The sequence below is a fragment of the Coffea eugenioides genome, chromosome 10, assembly GCF_003713205.1.
Source record: "Coffea eugenioides isolate CCC68of chromosome 10, Ceug_1.0, whole genome shotgun sequence".
NCBI lineage: Eukaryota > Viridiplantae > Streptophyta > Magnoliopsida > Gentianales > Rubiaceae > Coffea > Coffea eugenioides.
Window position 1 is genome coordinate 32,118,554 of NC_040044.1, and position 18,220 is coordinate 32,136,773.

General features: G+C 35.9%; 1 long non-coding RNA gene and 1 pseudogene across 1 annotated transcript; both read right to left on the bottom strand.

Annotated features, from left to right (window-relative positions):
• Positions 1-3,247: 3,247 nt before the first annotated feature.
• Positions 3,248-5,083, bottom strand: LOC113750684 (annotated as a pseudogene).
• A 4,429-nt stretch (positions 5,084-9,512) lies between these two features.
• On the bottom strand, positions 9,513-12,801 carry LOC113749394. Its single transcript, XR_003464518.1, has 4 exons — positions 12,357-12,801; positions 12,134-12,262; positions 11,820-12,008; positions 9,513-10,062 (listed from the first exon to the last, which is right to left on the bottom strand). It is a non-coding gene; the product is annotated as an uncharacterized LOC113749394 (long non-coding RNA).
• Between the last annotated feature and the right edge of the window lie 5,419 nt (positions 12,802-18,220).

Sequence of the window (18,220 nt, forward strand, 5' to 3'; positions counted from 1 at the left end):
ACATACTATTCATATTGTTCAGGTGAAATCAAATAGATATATACATGAATTTAAAAAAAATTATTTGTGTACATGGTCAATGAGAGATGAAAAAATTCATTTTGTGAAATGTGAGGGATGAAAATTTTATTTTGTGAAATGTAAGGGATTATAGATGGATTATGTAAATTTTGATTTAACAATTTTACCCCTAAAAAATAATCACATGCAAGGCACGTGATGAATTCCGACAAAAAATTAGTCGGAAACCTATGTAGGGACCAAATTTGACCAATATGAATTTGTAAGGGATTTAAAATTACACTTTTAAAAGTGAGGGACGAAAAAAGTCATTTTACAAAATGTGAGGGACGTTTTGAACGATTTTCCCTTTATTTTTAGGACTTCAGAATTTAAATTTCAAACTTCAATTTTATTAAACGTTGATGATTACATCCTACAGGCTTCCACAAGAGTGGTCAAGGATCCCAGTAATTGTGTTCCTGTTTCACCCTCCAAAAGTATATACAGTATGAAGAGTAATTTTTTTAACAAAAAGAAGAAGGAGAAGAAGAAGGGAAATCTCGAACGAAAAAATACTGAGGGAAATGGAATTAATGGGTTAAGAAACAAATTTCAGCAATTTCTTCTGCTTTCCAAAAAAAAAAAAAAAACTCCTTTAAGTCAGCATGTGGATTGAAGGATTTCAATTTGAGAATGGATCCCAAATTAATATAGGTTTGGTATCTTCCAATACTAAAATTCAATTTTTCTAGTTTCGTGAAATAATAATATTTTGTGCAGGGCGCAACTGAAGAAAACTGCAATAACACACATACAAGCATGCGCATTCATACATTTAGTATTTAATTAATGGTGATCTCCAAAATATTCTGGGACTATCTCGAGATCTTCTGAACTGAGTCTAAATTCAAAACTGGAGCTGAGGATGCTGCAATTTCCTCCCAACCCTTCAATTCAAATACAATATGGTTTTTTTTTTCCCTTTTGGTAGTCTTTACTGCTCATCGCTAGATGTTGGCAATTGCAGAGGAACCATTTCCTCGAAAGGAATTGGTGGACATTCTACTTAGATCTCAACTCCTTTCCCATGAAAGTATAGAATTTTGATTACAATTAATCCTTCCATTCCAAACTACACATCTTGATTTAATTTACTGAGATTGAGAATCAAAGAACATCATCTGCCCGGGAAGAAGGAGTTGAAGGCGTAGGCTCCATATCATCAACAAATCATCCTTATTTAAGTGCTAAATGATGACCACTTTGCAAAAAAATTATGGGAAAATGACCGGTTTCATCCCTCACATTTCACAAAATTATTCTTTTCGTCCCTCACTTTTAAAACGAAGCAATTTCATCCTTGACATTTAAAAACTGAAATTATTACATCCCTGAACCCAATTTTCAATATGAATCAAACCATCTATCAACCTAATTACAAATTTTGGAGGTATAATTGGTAGATCACTTGACTAACTCAACTTGATATTCACGTGAAATTTAATGAAATCAAAAATAAAAAATAAAAAATTATAACATAAAAAAGAAGAATTAATCTTTCCTACATTGTCATTGTATACACTGATGGGTATATGTACCTGCCATATCATTTCAATTTAAATTTAAACACCAAATTTTGTATTTATAATATACATGTAGACTCATAAGCGTATATACTAACGGTACATGAAAATATTTACCCAAAAAAGAAATCCTATTATTCCAAGACAAAGAATGACCTTTTATGTTATACTTTTTATTTTTTTTGGTTCAATAAATGTCATGTGAATATGATCTATCAATTCTATCTCCGAAATTTATTACTGGGTTATTGGATGGTTTGATTCAAATTGACAATTAGGTTCAGGGATGTAATAGGTTTAATTTTTAAATTTCAAGGACCAAATTGCTTCGTTTTAAAAGTGAGGGACGAAAAGAATATTTTTGTGAAATGCAAGGGATGAAATAGGTCATTTTCCCAAAAATTATAGGGAGATTAAGTGAATAAATGAAAAATTATAGGAGATTAAGTGGATATTTATGAAAAATAACAGGGAGATTAAGCAGGTATTATACCTTTCATTACATGCATCAATTGCCATAACTGAAGATGATTTCCATCCGTTTTTAATAAAATCATAGGAAGGTTATTAGCATTGAATATATTTTTGGTGAAACATGCAATATAGAACGGAAATTCGTGCTCGAGATTGATTGTCTATAAAGCCATACAGCTGTGTAAATTCTTGCTAGGTTCATTAGCAGCAGAATGGAAGATTATCCTACCAACATGGCTATCATTAAGTTACTTGCATTTGGTGTAATCTCATGGACAATGTTATTCTCATCAACAAGAAGGATGTCTCTTAAAACGTTCACTCGATCTCAGCATTCGCCTGTTTGCTTCAATCCATCCAATCGCAGCAGTAATATTAACTTTCTTCACTGTACAAGATTGGAGCAGCCCGGTTTCTCCATTGGCCTCAAAGTCTTCTCCCCAGCAGGTATTTGGGCTGCCCTTTTCAAGGTTTTATCACCACTAGCATTCTTTCCTTGATTAATTTGATCATATAAGCCTGCAAAAGCTGGAGAAATAGAGGAGTGACTTTCCTTTGATGAATTTCTTTCAAAAAGCTGCAGCTGCAAACACTAACAGTGACAGTTGCATATCTCATATTTGACATAGTATGTTTTCAATTCGATGAGAAAGTCAACGTTGATACCACAATTCATCATGTAACCAGAAATATTGTGGGAATTGAGGCAGGCCTTGTTTACCAGAGGGTATGAATTTTGGGCCGCTTGCTCTTCAATTTGGTTAGGCAAGTTCTTCATTAGCAATCCCAACTTATAATGTCCTATCATCTTTAATGATGTAGGGTGGATCAGAGATGATGGCAGTATTATGGCTCACAGAGATTTCTAGTCCATTCCTCCACTTGAGAGATCTCCTCTCAAAGAGCTGCGCTATAAAGGCACAAACCTCAATTTGGCTGTTCAACTTATTCTGCCACTTTCTTTCTTGCTTCTTAATAGCTCTCATACGACTCAATGATTTTAGTTCTAAAGCTTGCAGCAAAGCAAATATTACGATCAATTTTGCAATACTTGTTACAATACCGCTACTAAAACTTTGAGCTTGACAAGAGTGCAGGACATGAAGAAACAAGTAATCAGCAAAGAAGATTTTTACAGTAGTTATACAAATACAAATTAAAAATTTATCAGCAATTGATATTTTATTCTAATTAATTCTGCTCCTGTAAGATCTATACCATAGAATCAGAAAACAGAGAATTCTGTACCCCACAATGAAAACCAACATCACAATTAAGTTACTCCATTTTTGTGACTCTTCTATGCCTAGCCTTCGTAAAAATGCATCACCATACATGGAGCAGCCTCCCTGAACACCGTCTACACACTTCCTTCGCCCCTTGTCTCCTCCAAGCTCATTTAGCAAAAGACTTTCAAGAGGATACTTCATCAAGCTCAAGTAGTGCATGAATAGCCAATATTTGGGTGTTTCTTTTTGGGATATAAAGTACCCAGAGAAAAGGAAAAATGCCCCCATAATGCCTGCAGTCGAAGACATTCCTGAGATGAAATTAGGTACTAGAGCGCTAAAGCATGCTACAAAAGAATTTGCCATCGAGACAACCATCCAAGCCACCAGAGAGAAGTAAAGAAATCCATCAATATCGCTTCTCAATCCAACTTGCCAGTAAACCGGGATAGTAAAGAGAAGAGCCAGTAGCAATAGGAAGGCAAGAAACGCTATGGTGTTTGCTATAACATATGAAGATACTCTATAGGCTCCCCTTGAGGTCTCCCTCATTAGAATTACCCTCTCTTGCAAGAAAATTGGTAGAGCTTCTGTGGTGGATGACAACAAGAAGGTCAGAACCCCATGAATCCAATTTGAGTTTGGACGTCTGGTCTCTTTGAATTATTGTATGTGTCCATGAATATCGTCCCTAATTGGATTCCTGCGAGTAAAGCTTCAATCATCCTTGCACCGTAAAGATCTTTGGTTCTGAAGATGTTTTGGAGAATCTCTGGATAAGTATTAGTACTTCCTCGCACGAAGAATTGCAGTAAGAGATGTGCTTTGTTTGAATGTCGGACGAAATGTAATTGTTGATCACAAGATCCGTGCTATCCTGTTCTGCTTCACAAATTTCTGCATCACTTTCTTCCATACACAGGCTTTGTGAAACATCAATTGCGTATTCAAGCACATTGACATGCTGAGGAATGCAATGGCCAGTGGATTTGGGCCTTTCCTCCAGGCAATCCAGGGGTCCATTATGAACAACAAGGCCACCAGATAACAGAATGACCCTATCAAATAACTCTAGAATTCGAAAACCAGGTTGATGGATGCTCAGCAAGATTGTTTTACCTTGGTTCTTAGCCGTAGATTTAAGCATAGTCAAAACATGGAGAGCTGAAGCAGAGTCAGACCCTGATGTTGGTTCGTCAATCAAAAGAACCGCAGGATCATGAACTAAATCAACTCCAATTGATACTCTACGCTTCTCCCCCCCGGAAATTCCTCTTCTAGACTCGCTGCCAATTCTCACTGCAGCAACATGGTCTAGTCCAAGCTCCTGCAGAAGCTGTCGAACTCTTTCTCTGGCTGCCTCAGTCCCTCCATGCCGCCTGAGACGCGCTCTATACATCAGAGTCTCTTCGACAGTGAGAAGTGGGAATGAGCTTCATCTTGTGTCACATAACCGGACGCTCTCCGGAAATGTGCAACATTTAGGGGCTGACCATTCACTAGAACATGACCGATGACTCTAGACGGGACAATAACTCTAGCAAGAATTTCCAACAACGTGGTTTTCCCAGCTCCACTAGAACCAGCAATTGCCGTTAATTCCCCCGCTTTGGCTTCACAGTTTACATTTTTCAAAATGTACCTGGTCTTTTCATTGGCAGTTTCCTGCCAGGCATCCAAATTCAGCAGCTGATCAAATTTGCTCGGTGATAGGTTGTTGGAGAGATTCACGGTTTTAATGCTGTGATGAGTTTGCTGAGGACTAGCAATTGGAGCCATCATTGCTGAATCCATGTGGACTGGAAAGCAAATTGATATGGAGTATGGAGATGGATGAACCAAACCACTAAACTAGACCGTATTTTATACTCCTACATTCTAGACTCCAAATATGATGCTACATTTGCTGGTAGAAATGATGTCCCTAAAGAAAAAATGATCCTAACGATCATTGTTATTATTAAAAAAAAAAATGAGTTTCGTATCCTGAAAACTCTGGGCAGGTGGAGAGTTGAGATTTGCTAGACAAGATTTGAACTACAAATCGAGTGCATCTCATGTGAAAATGTACAACGCATACCGGGAAAACTTCATATCCCATACGACTTAGCAGTTACATGATTTTGGTAGATTAGGCAATTAGGATAAGCTACTTTCTTAGATGTTTGAATTTGATGAATTGTCTAGGCCCTTAAAGACTTGTGTTCTTGTTGGTAGCAATATCTCGAAATTATTAGTCCAGCTTTTCCCATGCTTAAAACTGGTAGGAGGAGAAAGACCGGTGGAAGTATGGCTATGAAGGCCAATTTTCGCAACAAGGGAAATAGAGATTCCTACCAAATTCAACCTACTCAGCAATATGCGGCCTGAAACAACATAGGGTGCTAAATGTTTGGCAAAATTTTTCTGCTTATTAACTTCTTTTTTCCCTTTCCTAGTGCTAATAGATCATCAAAAAAAGAGGGGTATTTTTTTATTTTAAATCTAAGTTGCTTTCTTTTTCTGAATTCAGGACAATGATTAATCATACTTATTAGGTTCTTGGTCAGAAAAGATCATTCTTTGAAGGGTGAAGATATTATGCAGTACTAAATACTAATTATGGTGAGTGACAACAATGGCCACTCTCCAACAATTAAGGAATTAAATGGAATTCTAAAATGCACGAGAGAAGCATGTTATGATTTTTAATCTCTAGTTGTTTAGCCGGAAAGCTGATCTTAATCAATTTTAGGATTTTCTAATGATTTTCTTATTTTCCCTACTTTTATTTTTTTTTTTTCTAAAAGAGCTTTTATTGAACCCACCAGAAGTGTACAACAAGCTCTACATCTATTACTTCATAGCTTTGTTCTCTGTATCTGTCAGCACTATATACTCCAAAGTCTATATCTCTACAGTAACTAAGTACTTAAGTTTATGGCTCGCATATACATATAAAACCTATCTAGCTCATCAAACACCTGCATTCAAGTCTCCATTCGAGTATGAGTTCCAGACTTTCCTTTGTTCTTAGAGCACTCTCCCAAGATACACACGTTGATTGGACAAAATTTACAATTGGTGCAACAAGTCGAACATTGGTTTTACTGGTTTGCTTAAAGATTCTGCTGTTCCTCTCCTGCCATAAGTGCCAAACAGTTGCAGAGAGATCCAGCCTTCTAACTTCTAAGTTGAGTTGCAAAGGATTTACCCTTCAAGAAAACACTTCACCATTGCACCTCCATCTGCCAGCAGATATCCCCTCTATATAAAAGACACATTTTGTGTACTTTTTGCCAAACTAACTTAGCAAAAGTACACTCAAAAAACAAGTGGTCTACTGACTCAATTCCCCCACAAAGTACACAGTTGGATCAACATTCTGCGTTCCCCATTTTCTCAGTCTATCTTTTGTCATAAGCTTTCCTTGTACAGCCAACCATAAAGTAAAAAAAGCAAGCTTCAGAACACGTCCCTTTCCCCACACCATTTTATATCACTTCACAGTTTCACCAGTAGGAAATATCCTCCTCATTGCAGATTTGATAGAGAACATACCTATTGATGAGCCTAGCCATCTCACATGGTCCTTTGGAAAATTAGATAATTAGTTAATTAGTTAATTAGTTTTTTTCTTTTTTTTTAGGTGTGTCCCGCAGGGAGTGGACCCCGCAGACTATTCACCACTCTCAGCAACTTGCTGGCAGCAAGGTTTGAACCAGGGACCTGAGGCTCCATCTTCAGCAACCTCAACCACCACACCAAGCCCCTAAGGACAATTAGATAATTAGTTAATAGTTAATTAGTTTAACTATGCAGAAATAGTTTGATTAGTTAATAACTATTAATAATTAGATAATTAGTTATTAATTAATTAGATTACTAGTTATTTAGTTAATTAGTTAAACTTTGCAGAAATAGTTAATTTAGTGTATTTTTTATTAACAAACGTTTTGTTGGGTTTGATGAAAGTACTTATCACATTCATCTGGTAAAATTAAATCATGTCAGGGGTACTTTAGTAAATTGACCCACTTTTGCCAATTAAATTGCCTCCAACTTTTGATAGGGGAGGTCAATGCTATTTCAAAATTGATAGGGGAGGTCAATGCTATTACTATAAAAGTCAGGGGAGGTTTCTGCTATTAGTTTCTTTTCATTGATTATTTTTATTGATTGATTACACTTGTTGTTAGAGTAAGTTTTACTTGGTAATAAATTTGTATATTTCATCTTTAACCTTTTGGGTTCATTTCTTGAATTTCAATATTTATAGGTATAAACTTATTTGAAAAAGGATGAAAGGCATTGGCATTATGAAGAGGGATGTAAAAGAAAAGGAGAAAGTAGTGTGAAGAAGTGCAAGTTGAAATACTGATACTGAAATTATGACCATTATGGTCATTCCTATAATGATCAAAATGTTAAGAAAAAGCTAGAGATTGAGTTTCAAGAAAAGACCCTTGGATTACTTGGCGTTAAGATAGGCATTGGTCGTTTTAAGTTTCCTATTCTTTGGGGAATTCACTATTATTTGACCATTTCAATATTCTTTTTTGGCACCTTTTACCATACTAGAACTACCCGTTTGGATTAGCTATTTTTTGGGGTATTTTTAAAAAAATTTACTGTAGCAGGATTTTTATAGTAAATTTTGGAATATTTTTAGAAAATATTTTGCGATATTTAAGAGTAGAAGAATTTTTAGAATATATTTTGAAATATTTTTTAAATATTAAAAAAAATTAGATTACTTTTTGAAGTACATTTTAGAATACTTTTAGAGTATTTGAAAAACTCAGCAATCCATTTAATGTAACTTATCTTTACGCCTCACAACTAAAATGGATTGATGGGGTTTTCCTGATCTATGACTTTTGAGTTCAACATTTTGCTGACTTGCTATATTTGTTAAGACTTAAGAGAATTGTCTTCACTTTGCTTGAAATATGTTGCTGTTGTTATATGTGTAGGTTATTAGTCAAGCATTTATAAAATCTAACACTTCTTTAGGCTTTGTTGTTCTAGGCCCAATCAGATATCATTATACTTACTGTTATTTGATTGTGTGGCCTGAGTTCAACTTAAGTCAATTATTTGAGAGAATGTTTAATGATTTGTTTGGCTTGTTTTGCTTAGCAATGAGTCAAAGCCCGAAGAGTGAAAGAAGATCGGAGTTATCTCTCTGTCTGTCCTACGGACCTGCGGTGATTATTTATTAGCTTCATTTTTGGATACATATAATTGGAGACATTATGAGCGCCCCTTGCATTTTAAATAAGAGGTTTTGTTTGTAAAGACAGTGAACAATTTCTATTTCAATGCTTCATATTATGTATATTGGACCTATTATGTGCTTCCTAATTTTGTCCAGCTATGGTGAGTTGTATTCTTGATGACACTGAATTGCAATTTTCACTCACCCCTTTAATTCAATAATTCTTTTTTACTAATTACATGCCTCCTAATTGTATGGCCCCAAATAATTCAACATCCATCATCACAACAATTTGTCTGTTAAATGGACCGGATTGGACAATTTGCATGCTTTCACTGTGCATTGCACAGAGTTCCCCTCCCAGTCCATAAGAAGGAGACGATGAAGCCCCCATTTATATATGAACAAGGGATTAATTAGGACAGGGTGGTTTTTGTCCGAAAACTCTCACTGGTAGAAAGTGGGACACTTTAGAGTTTAATAATTTGTAACGGTCAAGCATTGCTTTTAAGTGACAAAAGAAGGCAAAGTGGTTTTGACACCCAACATTAGGGGCAAACTGATTTTGAGAGGGCTTTAAAGGAGTTTACTACCACTTATGCTATATGACATAGCTAAACTCTACTGAGATTATACCTTCTGGTAAAACTCATGGTTCGTGTTCGTAGAGCGTCCTATGCATAAAGTTTTTGTACCTAATGATCCGCGTCTCTTCCTTGGACACTAACTCCAGCTGGAGGTACAGAGACAAGATCTGCATATCTAAAAGTTACACTCTCACCTTACAGCCATCATAATCGTCAAGCAAACTTAAAAACATATCTAAGTGTGCCATAGTTCAGTAGCAAACCCAACTGAGTCACAATTACTCGTAGTTTTTCACTCCACCCTATCTTTTCAGGACGTACGAGGTTACAACCAATTCTTTCTATCCAAGTGTGGAATCTGTAGGTCACTATAAAGTTCAAAATTACCACCCAGACCACGCAAGGTAACTTTTCCAAAGATTCCAATCATCTACTCTAGTCAAACAAAATTTTCAACCTAAAACAGGGTTCAATTTATAAGCTACACACCATCATCCACTCCCAGGACTCTGTCCAACCAATCCCTAGCCCCATCAATGTCGGACAACTAAGAGGCTGATGAGGGATTACAAGAGGTTGCCGTTGGACCCACTTCCGCTATCAGCCTTAAGGAGGTTTCGCCTAGTAGCGAGTCTCGAGTTCCCAGATAGTAAGCTTCCATACCTTCTTTAATTACACAATTAACAATCTCATTTAATACAAATAAAACTCAGCAACCACATGGTAGACGACCATCCCAATAAACTCAAACGCAGACATAAAACAAAAAGACCAAATCATCAACAAAGTGTTTTGAGTCAACGACCACACCAACAAAAACCAAGTCAGCAGCCAGCAACAAAGTAATTTCAGCATCTAAGACAATATTCCCAAGTGATTTCAGCAAAGATTCAAATCTCCACACACAGTGGCATCCACTCAATTCCCAAGTCAATCATGAAATTCCTCCTCCTTCAAATGCATTTGCCATCACCCTCGCATGGTTCCTACACCAAAAAAATTGGAACAAATAAGGCACTAGAAAACATTGAAAAATCCCCACAAAAATGAAGATAAACAACCACCACTAGTTTTACCTTTAACTGAAATAATAATGGTTAAATCATACTAAACTAGAAATATCTCATCCAGGGTGGGGGAGGGGGAGAATGATCATCTCATTTTTGCAGCAGACATGGAATGAGCCTATACGGCCACCGATATCTGTAAGAATCATGTGCAACAACTATTTCAAGGGCTTTCTAGTTGAATAACCACACCATAACATGTTCTGCTCAACCAAACAATCAGTAAATCAGCTATCATGAGCCAACCATCTGTTAATTTACACCATATCAGAATGAGAACCAGAATCAGAATATGATTCATTTACCATGTTATGATCAGGCCGATTAAAACATGTCAATCTAATTGGTTTACAACTTAAAACCTTAAGACCAATTGAGACGGTCCTAACTCCAATCCTTAGGCAGCGTGCCCACATTATACCAAGTATTCGATTAGTTATTGCCCTGACAATTTAATTTAGCAGTCTCGACTCCCTGACAGAGGCCAGGTATTAAACTTGATAAACAACAAGGTCTCGTATCTTTTGCACATCTTATTTCTTTTTCCCCCACTTTTTACGAGGGAAACCCAAGTGCAGTTAATAGACAACAGCAGAAACCAAAAAAGGGCCAAAAAAAAGTGAAATTAGCAATATGCAGAGGGAAAAAAAACTACCAAAAACGTGTCGGTCTGCAATGGGTGGTGGTGGCGGCGGCAGCGGCACCAGGCTGGTTGAAGGAAGAAATTAGGAGCATAGCGTCAATAATAGGAATTGGTTGCAACTAGCAGGTAGAAGTCTAGGTGGTATTGGTAGGTGGCAACGAAGGGTTAGTGAGTGATGGACTGGTGGGTATGAGAGTATCGAGAATGGAGACGAAAGAGAATGAGAAAACAGCGGATTAAGTTAAGGTGAAAGGTGGAAAGAGTGAAATTAGTGGAGTGGTGTAACTACAAACCCTATTACGGTAAAAAGACTTGTGTACCACGGTTTCCAATCATGAGAAAATCTCAGCTCAGCTCCTTTAAAATTCAAGCCCCATTTGGTGAGCTGAGGATGAGCTTATCCAAAAATTGAACCCAGCCTTTGCTACGGGGTCTTTGCAGCCCTAAAAGTCAGTGAATCTTTCAAGCTTTTGTTGTTATATCCAATTATGACACTGCCGTTTAATCTAAAGATTATTTCTTTTTTTTTTTAAACAGATTATGACACTACTGTTTAATCCAAAACTATACATAATATTTTCATCAGTCCATATGAGAGAAATCCTGTGTTTATAGGCCAACCATGCATCTTCAGTAATGAAACCAAATCTGAATTCAACAACTAAAAGATTCTGCTTAGGACTCCACACTCCACCCAGTACATGCTTAGGACTTCAAACTTACTTGCTGCAACCAAATGCCAGAAGCATTGTCAAAATTGACAACTCCAAAATCCAGGGCAAGTTGCAGATTTATGTCACAATCTCTACTACGGTACAACTCATTTTTTGCCAATATATCTGGTGAAATCCAAAAAGTTCTCTTTTTACTATAAGAAACATAATTAACACCTAGGCCAACTACTTACTGTTTGCCATCCAGCAGGCAATGCACAGCCATTAGTGGCAACCAAAGCAGGAAAGTAACAAAATGGACAAACAACACATCCACACTACAGAAGCCGAAAGAGATCAATATAAAGCTACGATGGTACCTTAGGAATTTTAAGCCTGCAAAGGTAGACTTTCCTATCACCCCCAGCAGCAGATTCATGCACACACGCTTGGAATTCCCCCACATCACCAGTATTGAAATCCTTGGCCACAAAGGTCAAATAGAACTTGGCGCCCCCAGCTGTAGTGAGAACGCAATTCAAAATCTTGCCTGCTCTAAAGCCAGTTTGCTGCCAATTTAATAATTTTTTTTTTCAAAAAATCATAGTTAAAAAAACAGCGGAGGAAGAAGAAGAAGAAGATTAACATAACCAAAACGAATAAACAGACAAAAAAAGGCAAAAAGCGTACATACATTTTTCTTGTTATAGTGAATAATAGCAGTATTCACCCTGTTCTTAACATATCTGTAGAAAAAGCCATCAGTCTTCAAGTCTTCAAGACAGTTAAAAAAACGGCCTCTCGTCTTCTCCAAATTAAACACCTGTGCAATTGTGTGTATGTATATAGGCATTTATAAGCTCTGGATTCAACAGATAGTATGGATATGTCATAAAAAAAGGTACGAAATTGTATACCACATCATAATATTTCTCCAATTCTTCCTCATTTTTTATACACCATTCATCCAAAAAAAAGGGTCGAACAGGAAAGCGTGGTGTTCGGACCAGTCGGACTCGGACTCGGACCCTGACCCCGACCCGTCGGGCTCGGATTCGGACCCGTCAGAATCGGCCTCGTCGGACTCGGCGCCGCGCACGTACTCGTAATCCTCTCCGGACTCGTAATTGGTGTCGAGGTCGTCAAACTGAAGTCCATCCCGGTTTAGGGATGACATTTCGCTGGAAGAGGATGACTTTCCTTGGTCGGCGTCCTTGTCCGCTACTTCTTCTCCGTCGATTCCTCGATCCTCCGCCGCTGGTTGACAAACTCCAAGTTCTTCGTCGGAGGAAAGTAACTTTCCCGGATCCATCTGAAGAGGAAAAAACCCTAATTCCTTTTTTATTTTATTTTTTTTCTTTTTTTCAACACAAGTGTCCGGATCAATCCTTACATGCCCGACTAATCCCCTGCGACCGGGCCAGATATAAACGAACTTCCCTGGTTCCTACTATTTTGTATTCTTTTAGGCCCCGACGTATAAGATGGTTTCTTTTTGGGCCCGGGGTATAATCTAAAACTCTACAATTTGGTGCTACACCTATCTTGGGTTGCTTTTATGGCGCAAAGCTGGGTCATCTCTGCACAGTGGCTAGAAGTAATAGGAATAGGACAGCACAGCTAGGTGGGCCGGATAAGTACTTTACCAACTGTTGAACGACTTCATTAGTTTTAGTTGAATCTTAAATCTTTTCGGTGCAATAGTTGTTTTAATGGACAAGCTCATATTTATTAGCAATAGAAGAGGGGGGTCATTAGGCCATATCTAATCCTCCATACCAGAATTATTTTTGCCATTTTATAAAATTAGAACCTTGAACGTCTACTATGTTTTTTTAATTCTTATTTTTTTTAATTAAAGACCATGGGAAAGCTATGTGATCGTTATTATGATGTCATTTGAACTCAATCCTATAATATGTGCAACATTTTTTTTTTGAATTTTGCTTGTGATATTCTTATAAACTTCACTATCTTTTCTACTTTTCTAATTATTATATAAATTTTGACTTCAACATGTGTCCATATTTTCTAATGACTAGATTAAATGTATTTTAAATTGTGTTACATTCTATATCTCATGAATATTGAAGGAAAAGTGTGTCTACATATTTTGGATTATTTTCATTTTAGATTGTCAATTGTTTGAGTTAAATCTTATTGTATTTGCAAAAAAATAACTATTAAATACAGCTTCAAAAATTAAAAAGAGTGCTTTAGAGTAAAAGAATTACAATATAAGAAAAAATATGGTAAAAAACTCAAAACCAAATCAATGAGTTATGAAAATAATAGATAAATAAATTAAAGAGATAGAAGAAGCAGGCAAGCTATTCAATTAATTAAAGAGAGAAGAAAAGGAGTGATTGGTAGATAATGAGTTCAACAAAATGAATGACAATATATGGGTTATTTAGATAAATATTGCTCTCACAAGAAGATTATTGCTCTGACAATATCGCCAGTCATGGATGGAGATTGTATTTCGGTAATCGTGTGTTGGCTGATTTGATTCAAGAAAAAAAGTTTTCGAGATTTTCTATCCCAACAAAAAAAAAAACTTGAAGAAATTCATCTGGTGAAAATGAAATTATTTTGTTTCTTGGATAGAAAGTTATCAAAATGTCCTCATTTAGATTGTTGAGTAAGTGGAACTTAACATTTGGAAATTAAACTCTGTTTGCGCTTTGAAGCATTTGAACCTAGTTGCTATTTCGCTCGAAAAACATCCCCAAGGATTTTAGAAAAATATTCACATCAAAAAGCAAACCCTTTTGCACCCATTTACTCCATTCGTTAGCATCTCCAATTATTACGTGTATATACGGAAGTACAATCTAAAAATTCACTATAAGTTTAACGATGAACTTCTCCCATAATGATATCTATGCTACCTAGTATCGCCATAATTAATATCAGCCAATTTCATTCTTTTAAATAAAGTGGAAAGAATTTGATCAAATCATCCTAATTGATAAGGAATATTACCACCAAGAACCCAAATGGCAATGAAGATATCCCTCTTGAGGGGAAGAAACCCACACTCAATCAATACGAAAGGTGTGTGACTGTGTGTGAAGATGTACGAAGACATGGTGCACGCAGCTTCATTAATAGTAGTCACGTAGAAAATTTCTTCTTTAAGGCCGTTGTCCAGCCTCTCGCAAGGGTTCGAGTCCCGTGGTTACCGTATTCGAGGGATGGGGTCTCTCCTTCCGAGCCGGAGTGGGATTAGTCGGGCCTCGTAAGAATTGACCCGAATACCCACTCCGTCAGAAAAAATATATATATATTTTCTTCAAGTATTATCTGCCTTCAACTTGGGTTTCATAAGCCCATGCCAGCCATAATTTCTACAGGAATGAAAACGCAGTTTACCAAAACTAAATTGCGAGTGGTCCTGTCGACTATGCAGAAAAACAAAGACCAAACTATATAAAATAGAGGATGGTCCTTATAACATTGTATGTATCATGGCATGGACGTCATAAATCAGTTTAATTTAGGTCCTTCAAATTGCTTTTCATGCCGCAGCTGGCTTGTTGCATGGCCTCTGATCTGCATTTTGATCATACATTCTTGTTTGCATGTTGAACAATAGAAATGCGGGATCGGAATTAAGTGGTAATTAAGAAACTTCTTGGAGTTCTTATAATTAGGATCTTGAATATTTTCATTTTTAACTTAGTATAGCTGAAGATTTATATAGTATATCAGTTTAGTTGCAGACGGTCATATTCACTCCAGGAGACAGCCTAATAAACTTCAGTCTGATTTTCTCCCCATTTACAAGTGCAACCTCATGTTGTGCAACAATTTCCTTACAAAATATGAGAACAGAAAACCTAAATATTGATGCAAAACTAGATATTTTCACTTACAAAAACAACGAATTGGGCACATTTGAACAAAAGATAACATGGTAAACTTGATAAAAAAAGCAGATAGATCCAGATATGGATCCTTGGTCAAGATTTCTACTATTTAGGATGTATAAAGAGCTGAAAAAAGACTGCAATTTCGAATCTCCAGCAGTAAAGATGTCGATCACTCAGTTGGGAGTTTCTTTATTATAATAGTTTCTATGTACCAAATGGAGCCATATGTTTTGTCTTTGGTGGTATAACGTGCAGCCTTAATTATGTGCTAATCTGTTAACGTAATTAAACTTTGATGGATATGAGAAGGAATTGTAGACTGCTTAATTTCATGCCTTGCTCAGAAGGTTACCCTTTAATTTTCTTTTCTTTAAGTTTGATAATATTGTCCGATCAAGTTTTAGTCTTTTTGGACTTGGAGGTGCACCAACCTTACCAATTACCAAATTCCATGGCCATCTCTTCTTTCTTGAATTATTAATGAATGCATATTAAATTTGTGAAATGGCGTAATATTGGATACCTAACTAATTAATAAAGAATAGCTAATTTAGACTACTTATTTTGATTTCTAAATGATCAATATTTGTACTGGCTTATATAGGGGTCAAATGTAGTGTTAGATGTGTATTAAAAGGAAATACACATAGCCTTTAAAAATTATCAATAGAAATGTACCCTTTTTATGAATGAAGTTTTTTTTTTTCTTTTTTAACACAATAATTGTCAACCTATTCCTACTGTTCCACTATGGGAAATGGATAAATCTAAAAGGGTCGAGGAGAATTTAAAGGGGATTAAATCACCTCTAATTCAGAAGAACACATTCGACCATCTCACACCACTTTTGTGAATGAAGTATTTGTACTGACTTACGTACAGTCAAATGTAGTGTTAGATGTTAACAAAATAAAGTAACACTTCTATATTAAAAGGAATTACAAATACCCTTTAAAGGTAAATAACAGAATTGTACACTTTTACGGATAAAGCTCACACTTAGGTAGACCCGGTTTTCATAGACTCAATGGTTCAGATTGTGTCACACTATCTCATCAAGTGATGTGGCACAACTTCTATATTAAAAGGAATTACAAATACCCTTTAAAGGTAAATAACAGAATTATACACTTTTACGAATAAAGCTCACACTTAGGTAGACCCGATTTTCATAGATTCAATAGTTCAGATTGTGTCACACTATCTCACCAAGTAATGTGGCACAACTTCTATATTAAAAGGAATTACAAATACCCTTTAAAGGTAAATAACAGAATTATACACTTTTACGAATAAAGCTCACACTTAGGTAGACCCGATTTTCATAGATTCAATGGTTCAGATTGTGTTACACTATCTTATCAAGTGATGTGGCACAATCTGGGCCATTGGATCTATGAATATCGAGTCTGCCCAAGTTTTGTCCGTTCGGATATGTATGAGGAAGGGATGAAGCCAAAAAAAATCAAAGAGAAACTTAAAAGAGTCTAAATCAGAGTAAACTTGTGTTCCTCCAAACTACTTCTTTGAATAAAGTATTCTATTGCTTCCTTTCCACAAAATTTATCAGGAACACAAGAAAAACTGAAAAATCTCCTCCAATTACAGGAGTCCAACTTCAATCAATAAACACAAAGTCAATCTTTGTTAGGATGGAGTTTAGGACCCTAAACCAACACAGGCAGCAACTCTTATGGAAAAAGCTGCATACTCCAAAGTAATTGATATCTGATATAATGGCCTATTGGCCCCCATAATGCAATCCCAGGCCGACCAAATTGTTAGACGCTGTCATGTCAAAAGACCCCAGAACAACTAAAATATTAGGCTTCTTCTCCGCAAAGTTAGCCTTTGGAAGCCTTCTCTCATACTACTATTTCGATCTTTCTCATCATATTTTGTCTGGTTTTCACTTGGATTTAATCAAGTGCTTGACACTTTAATCTAACTTTTCCCCTGAAAAATTATTGACACAAAACCAATAAGGCGGCTTTCAAGTTGGAGGTTATGCCTCTTTTTATAATGACTACTATGATTATATTATTAGTATCATCATCACCAACTTCCCCAAGTCTCTCTTTTTTTCCTAATTATGTTATCACCAAAACATATACGCTTTACTCCTCACAGTAATTGAGACGTGCTCTTTTTTACGCAGCAACTTTTGTTTGCCACAAACTTTTTCTCTCCTTGAATACAATAAAATGCACGTATATGTCAGGAATATCCAGATTATATTGACTACTGTCCTTTACAAGAATGATCAAGACTTCAAAAGATATACAAGATCTTGATGTAATGGTAGAAGCATAAACCACCCACTGTTTGGATTCTATAGGTTTTCAAAAACTAGTTTTTCAAATATTATAAAAAATTTTAAAAAATACTTTAAAAGTTACTCTAAAAAGTAGTCTAAATTTTTTTTAATATTTAAAAAATATCCCAAAATATATTTTAAAAACTCTACTGCTCTTAAATATTTCGGAATAATTTCTAAAAATATCCCAAAATATACTCTAAAAACTCTGCTACAATAAAATTTTTCAAAAACACCCCCAAAATCTTGGATTAGGAGTTTTTGAGCTTGACATTTATTTGAATATACTATGCTGCTTAGACCATCTTATGCTTAAACTAACTAGGATAATTAAAAATGTGTCATTGCAAACTTTGCTCGTTCACAAGCTTGGGACCAGTAAGATCTTAATCTTATGTTAAGAAAGGTTTGACAATTTGAAGTTTTGAGCTAGATTATAGTACATATATATGTTTGGATTGTAAGTTATTTGGGATTATTTGGGATATTTTTACTGTAGCACTTTTTGTGATGTGATGTATGTGAGATAAAAAGATATTGGGAAGATAAAAAGGTGTATTGAAAATTGTAAAGATGATACTCCCTC